Genomic DNA, 7,664 nt, shown 5'->3' on the forward strand with positions numbered 1-7,664 from the left:
AACAGCCACCTCATGTTTCCATTTGGAAGCGTGACAGTTGATAGTTCTTGTTCACTTGATGGGTCCTAAGAACCACCAGGCTGACAAGACTGACTGTCCTGCAGGGGATTATCTAGATTAGGTCAGAAAGGTTATGTAAGACAGAAAGACCTATCTTAACTGCTAGACAAATAAAAGGAGACCCTGAGCTGAGCCACAACATTCCTCCTTCTCAGCTTCCTGTCTGAAGCTGCAATGTGACGCGGACTCTAAGCTCCTGTTAATGTGATTGATCCACCATGATGACCATGTGCCCTTTAAACTGTGAGCTCACATCATCCCTTTCTGCCTTAGATTGCCCTTCTCAGGACATTTTATCACAGCAATAAGACAGTAAGATTACATTGAATGTATAGACAGTGTCCTAAACACTGTTGACCATGCTAATGGTTGCTCCCAGCCACAGAGCTCGACACCAAGGCTGGAGTCTTTTTCCAGCACTGTTTCTCCAGACTTGACCTCACTTCCAGTTTTCCAGTGGTGACTACAGCATCTGCCAGAATCGAGAGAGAGAAAAGGGGTGAGCACTGCTTTGAGCTATAAGAAGACTCCATAGTTTATTCATTTTGTAATGTGACATCCTCAGAAACTTGTCTGACAGCATTCTAGTCCGTGTTAGACACATTCTGAACTCTACAGCCTGAGGCCTATAGGAAAACCTTTCAGCTCCTAACCCAGAATTATAACCACTGTGGGATATCAATTGCAACCAATTTGCTGATTGAACACATAAAGTTTACTAAATAAGAAACAACGAGGACAGCACAGAGCCTGTGAATACTTGTATAAGACTGTATTCATCAACATAGGGGAGGTAGGATCTTAAAGGACCCATCCTCCATGATGGTCTTTAGTTAATTGTTGCTGGGGGGTGGGGGGTGGGGGTGTATCCTGGACACTCTTAGTGGTGTAGCCACTGGTACAGTGTTCATGCCCCTGCAAACTCATTTTACAGATCACAAGAGGAGGAGGAGAAGGAGGAGGAAGGGGAGAGAATAGAAGAAGAGAAGGAGAAAGAAGGGGAAGAGGAAGAGGAGAAAGGGGAGGAGGAAAAAGAGGAGGAAGAAGAAGAGGGGAATAAAAAGAGAGTCATGAGAGTGGAGAGGGATGAACTAGAGGAAGAGGACCAGTGAGAGGCCACAGGGTAACATGGTGAATAGGATTAAAATACACTATAGAGATGTGTGAAAATACAATAAAACTCAATATGTTTAATCTGTGCTAATGAAAAACATTTTTAATTTGTATTTTACTTTTATTGTATGAGTTTTGCTTGCATGTGTATCTGTGTGTCACATGCATGTCCAGTGCCTACAGAGGCTTATGGTGCTAAGAACCAAACTCTGGTCCTGAGGGCCAGGGGCGTGGAAGCAACTAGCACTCTTAACTGCTGAGACATCTCTCCCGCTCTAATAAAAACATTTTTAGAAAGAAAATTTAAAGTAAAAGACTACACAGGTGAAATTGAAACAGTAATTTGGAAAAGCCTTGACCAATGGTATGATACAAATTACCAATAGTCAAAGTCTGGGGATATGTTTTTCCGTTATTTCAATGATGTAAGTGGTCTGAGACACTAGAAAAAGTGGGGAATTTTTTTAAACTGTGAAGATGACAGCTTATTCTAAAATATGGTAATTTCTAAATGCAGAGGCTTAAAGGAAGAAATGTTCTGGTCAAGGGACTATGATGGTAAGCTTGAAAGAAACAAGAGTTCAGAACTGTTCCTGAATATTCCACTAGGTTTCAGGGAGAAAGACATCAGCATCCCTGATCACAGGATTTCTAAGTTGACTTGACTTGTGTATGGCATGACCCGTGTTACACCACTAAGAGGGTCCAGGACATGCCCCACCCCACCCCCCAGCAACAATTAACTAAAGACCATCATGGAAGATGGGTCCTCTCAGGTCCTACCTCCTCCACGGCAGAATGTTGATGAATACAGTCTTGTACAACTCTTCCTATATTTATCTATCTCCCCCAGGACACCTGCATTTGAGAATCCTCTTATCCCCCATTTAATATGCTTTATTTTAAAACAAATATAGACTTTCTTTAAGAGATTTTTAAAAAATTTTTATTAAATTGACTTGGTATTTGTTCATTTGCATGTGAGCATGCATGCATACATGTATGTGTGTACCCATGCCATGGTAGACATGGAGATTTTAGAACACAATTTTCTGGGTTAATTCTCTCCTTCTGCCTTCTCAGGCAGCATCTGTCTGCATACTCCAACCTAGTTGATGTGGGAGCTTCCAGGCAATTGTCTTATCTTCCATCGCACCACAGCAGTTGCAGAGTTACACCTGTGAGCTACCACATCTGGCTTGTTATGGTTTCCAGAGATTGAACTCAGGTAGTCAGGCTTGAGGGGAAAGTGCCTTTGTTTGTTTTTAAAGCAAATGAACTGCCACTGCTGCTGCTGCTGCTGCTTCTTCTTCTTCTTCTTCTTCTTCTTCTTCTTCTTCTTCTTCTTCTTCTTCTTCTTCTTCTTCTTCTTCTTCTTCTTCTTCTTCATAGTTGTTCCTGGATTTGGTTAATTTCTCAAAAACCTTAACCCTTCTGTGGATGTTGTCATTCTCTTCTATTTGTAGAAACAGCAGCAAACAAGTGCTGACAAGAGTTAGGACCTAGGGTTAACTTCCAGTCCTCACTCTCTGATACCCGAGAGCTAATTCCCCACCACCTCCCTCTCCCAAGATAAAGTTAAAATACCTTCATAAATACACCTCACAAAGCAGCATCCCTGACAAGCAAATCTGAGTGCTTTGGAAGTATAAAATATGATGTAAATGCTTAATTTAAAAAATTGGCATGTGTCACTTGCTATTTTTACCAGCTGTCTAACAGGAACCCACACATATGTTTCTAAAATAACTGGGTTGCCAAGAAAAAATAACCTAAGATACATACGCTGCCCTCTGGTTTCCTGGGCCATGTGTAGTTTGACCCCATTATAACTGCCCTTGCCTCTGCGGTGGAAAACATAAGTTTGCAAGGCAGAGGTTCCTTCTTGGCCTCTAAAACCAGAGGTTCAAGCTCCTCATGAGTATCCCCAACAATGATCAGCAGTCTCAAAGGACATTCTCCTGCCTTTCACTGTGCCAATCAAAACAGAGCAGATTCAATGTAGGATTTTAACTGAACTTCAGCAAGCAAGAAAAATCGAAAGGTCAATCAATATAATCAATAAGTGTGTATGTCATGCCCAGGTTGCAGCTTACACAGCACCTCAACGTAAGGGTTTTCCTTCGGGAAGCAGAAAGTCAAAAATCAATTTTTCTCCATACTGATTGGAAAAGACCGCTAGTAAAATAGACTCTCACTTATGCCATCCTCTTAGCGTGTACTGTCTAATCACAAGTGTCCATGGGCTGTTGACTGTGCATGTGAAGTCCTGAGTCATGTGGACTCCCTGTCTTTCCTTCCACGTAAAATAGAATTGACAAAGATGAAGAAGAGGAGACAGTGGAGAGAAACCAAGAGCCCCATGGCCGCCATGACCATGATCGTTAGCACACACTCTCTCTTTAAAAACCACATTCCTGACTCCTTCAACCTTGCTCTTTGCTTCTGTTTGACCTACACTCTGGGACACAAGGATTAAAAGTCCTCAAACAAGTGTCCTGAAAGAAAAATCAAGAGGCCAAAAGCTATCCTCAAGAAAACTGTCGACGACATGGGTCAACCCTGCTCCTTTCTCTTTCCTTGAATCTCAGATTCGTGTCTCTGACACTTTCCCTGCTGCCGTGTACTTCACCTTGTCTAATTACAAGGCAGGTGCTTTATTTATAAAACAGACAGCACTGTCCTGCAGAAACAGAAGTGAGACACTTCCATCCGACACTCTCCTCCAGAGAGTGAAGACAGAAAAGTGAACCAGCAGCAAGAAGTCCCTACCTTTCAGGATCCTGAAGTCCTGCTGCAGGGGCAAGATACATCCAATGTATAAAGTGAAAAGTAGTGGCCAGGAGACTCCCTGAACAGCATGCTGCCATGGCAATGTTGGGGGAACCTAAAGGAGAGGAGTGGGGGTAAATGTCATCTTCAGGAGGGAGAAGCTGAGCTGAGGCCCAAAAGACAGATTTTAGCTAGAAAGCGGACAATAGAGAAAGCAGTCCAGAAAAAAAAATCCCATAATCCCATAGTTTTAGAATTTTGTCCATCCTGTCCTTTTACTCTGTCATTTCCTTCCCAACTGATTTTTATTTTTAATTCTGATGTGTTTGGGAGCACTGATCTCTCTCTCTCTCTCTCTCTCTCTCTCTCTCTCTCTCTCTCTCTCTCTCTCTCCCCCCTGCCACACCCTAGCCAAGATGATATATTTCCAACCTCAGCTTTGCCATTGTGAATACTCTTATTCAGCTAGATTAACATCTCTACTGTGTCTCCCTTGAGTCACTATTAAGGTAGCGAGGCAGGCTGTGTACCCTGCTAGGTCACTGAGGACGCTCCTATAGTTAATATTTTACTGTGGAGGTATATTGAAAGTCACACCTTCTAAAAATGGAGACTTATATGTCCCCCAAAAATCTATTCTTTTCTCCTTCTACAGTAATAGAGTTACTGAGCCCATCCTGAATGACCAGAGACTGTACCTACCAGCATCCCTGGATTGATTTATGTGACTTTGCTCCTGTCTCCAGTAGATGAACACAAACCACATGTGTCTCACCCGAGGTTGGCCTTGAAAAGACACTGAGTATTTTCCCCTCTTTCTGGAGTTGCAAAATGGATTTGGCTGAAACCCAGTTCTAAGTCTGCAGGTAAGGTCATTGTCTTGTGGTACAGCAAAGAAACTGGAGAACTCAAGAACCCCAAAATGACAACATAAAGTAAATCAATCCACTGAAAGCTCAGGATCAGCACAGGGAGGAGGACCTATCCTTATTCTCTTAGCCAGTCACTGTGCCAGCCAGTCATGTATGTACCAGAGTATCATGCCACCTAGGCTTAGCTTTCTCACTTCATGTATCCCTCCTCGTGCTCATGCTGAAGAACTCATCCCATTTAGACAGATTAGGTGTTACCTCTTACTGCCATGAACAACCAAAAGCCAAGGGCGGCCCAAGGTCACTAGACATGCTAATGCTTTCTTGATCACTGATTCCCAAAGTCTCCGTCTTTATATTCAATAATTTCATCATGTCCTATCCCTGCTGTTGTGAACACACACACACACACACACACACACACACACACACACACACATACACACGCATGCACTCTTTGGGTGTTGATGCAAGTTTGACAGGGTTGGATTTTACACTTTAAATACAGATCCTAGATGTTAAATTAAGCTGCGCACCATAGCCTGGCTTTATAATTATTGCTATTACACATTTGTTGCTGCTGTCAGATTGCAAGACACACCAGAAGATATAATTGCAAAACCGAGTTCTGGAAACCAGGGTAGACATGTTTGGCACTTACGGGTAATTTACACCCATAATGTAATTAGAAATGAGGTGATTTGCATTCAGATTTGCACGTCGCAGTATTTTCTCTGATTATAAATTATTGTTTAAATGTTCTCATGAGCAGAGGAAGTGTCTGAGCATTGTGGCAATTATTGTTTGAGAAGAACGGTGTTGGGAAGGAGTCTAAGTCTTTTCTGGAGGCTTAGCAGTCAGCTAAGAAAGCAGCAAGCTGTCTGTCAGATATTTTAATAACAAGCATGCTCAAGGCGCAACTGCTTACACCCCCACATTATTTTTGCATAAATATGCTTATAATTTCCCTCTGCTTCTCACCTATTGATAGGGCAACGTAAAAATGAAAGATGCAAAAGGCCATAAGTCTAACCACTCAAATGGATAATACACCAAATGCTATCCTAACAAAAAAATTAGGGCTCTGAGTTATGATAAAAGGGTTAGCAGATTATGGGGAACACGTGCGTGTGGTGGTGGGGGGGAACTCTAGAGCTGAGAAGGGAGTCATTCTCAATACCTAAAAATCCTTAGTGGGAGGATTTCAGCATCATTTTTCTCTATGGTCTTAAGAATGAACAGTGAAGCATTTCATCTATTGTTAGGAATATGAAGGACTTTGTTTAGAATATGTTGCCAGCATACCACAGGAGCTCAGTGATTACTTGTGATGTTGTTGAGTCTAGTTAAAGGAAAATGGACAATTCTACTTGTTGCCACCATTTATTTAGCACAATTCCAAGACATCTCAGAGTACACTTAGATTGGGTCTCTTTTCATGGACCAGACAAAGAAACTGTTTGAACAGTTATGACCAGGTTCACAGGGGTGAAGAACTAGAAATCAGTGAAGTTCAGATTTGAACCCAGGCAGACAGATTTTGTAGATAAAGATTTCCTCCCTCACCCCACAAGAGGCTTCATCTCCCAAATCTATTTTTGGTAGCATTTTGGCTTTGTGCTCTACCAGAGATAGTACTGGTAGCTATGTCGTGCTATGCCTGAGGTTAGAAGTAAATAAGAGTTTCACCAGGTTGCATGCGCTGCTCACCGTAAGTCAATGCAAGCTTCCAGTTCCAAGAACAATGAGAATGAACCTAGAATAGCGGAAAGGAGCAGAAATGGAAATCAGAAACAAGGGTTACCTGTGACATGGGAACCTTCTCTTCCCATGTTACGTACTGGAAGTGAATAAACACACTCCCATACTCAGGCATATGGCAAAATGCTGTCACTAGAGGACCTGCTGAAACTGAGCATGCAGCAGCACTGGCTGAACAGATCTGTATTGTCTATAGCACTCTTAACTGTTCACCCTGTGAGCTGAAACACATCCATCTATGCCCCTTTCACTCTGGCAAAATTCTTGCCTCTCTTTACACCTTTCCATGGAAGAACCAGGTGTTTCTCTTTGGGTTTGCATAGCATCTACCCAGAGTTCCACCAGCCGGGGTAGAAATGAGATGACTGGTCATGTGATTCTCTAGGATGACTGGTCATATGACTCTCTAGGGTTTACTGAATGTGGTTTAGTACACCAAGTGCTTTAGAGAGTCACACTGTGAAATCAGACACCTTTATCATTGTTGATTTACAAATGAAGAAAAGAAGGTTTGGGTGGTTAACTTAAAAAAAAGTTACAAGAAAAATAGCATCAAGGAGTCCATTACCCATCTAGGAATATAAACTCAGTTTAAACCGAATATAATGAAGTTCCCTTCTGTGTAGCATAGGCACATTGTGCTACAGAGTGAAAGTTGCCCAACTTTGAGGTTTTTTTAAGGTTTACTTTTATTTTTGTAGTTATGCTTATGCATGTATGTCTGTGTTGCAATATGAACATATGCTTGCAGTTGCCTAAAGAGGCCACAAGAGGGCGTCAAATGACCTGGAGCTCCATCTGCCCAGTTTGGATGTGGGAACTCAGGTTCTCTGCAAGAGCAGTACACACTCTTAACTGCTGAGCCATCTCTCCAGCCTCTACCTCCATATCTTTACATTTGTTTGTCCTCCCGAGTTTCGTACTCTAAATCATATGCTCTTGATATCTTCTACCTCATCCTTGTGAACATTCACTCTCATGGCAAAGGTGTTCTCTTGCAGATATGATTAAGAAAACATCCAGGCATAGTGGCACACACCTTTAATCCTAACACTTTCGAGGCAGAGGCAGGTGAATCTCTGTGAA

General features: G+C 42.2%; 1 long non-coding RNA gene across 1 annotated transcript; it reads right to left on the bottom strand.

The window, feature by feature from the left end:
* Positions 1-428: 428 nt before the first annotated feature.
* LOC116913140 lies at positions 429-7,664 on the bottom strand. Its single transcript, XR_004389599.1, has 3 exons — positions 6,528-7,664; positions 3,946-4,060; positions 429-532 (listed from the first exon to the last, which is right to left on the bottom strand). It is a non-coding gene; the product is annotated as an uncharacterized LOC116913140 (long non-coding RNA).

This window comes from Rattus rattus, chromosome 12 (assembly GCF_011064425.1).
Source record: "Rattus rattus isolate New Zealand chromosome 12, Rrattus_CSIRO_v1, whole genome shotgun sequence".
Taxonomy (NCBI): Eukaryota; Metazoa; Chordata; class Mammalia; order Rodentia; family Muridae; genus Rattus; species Rattus rattus.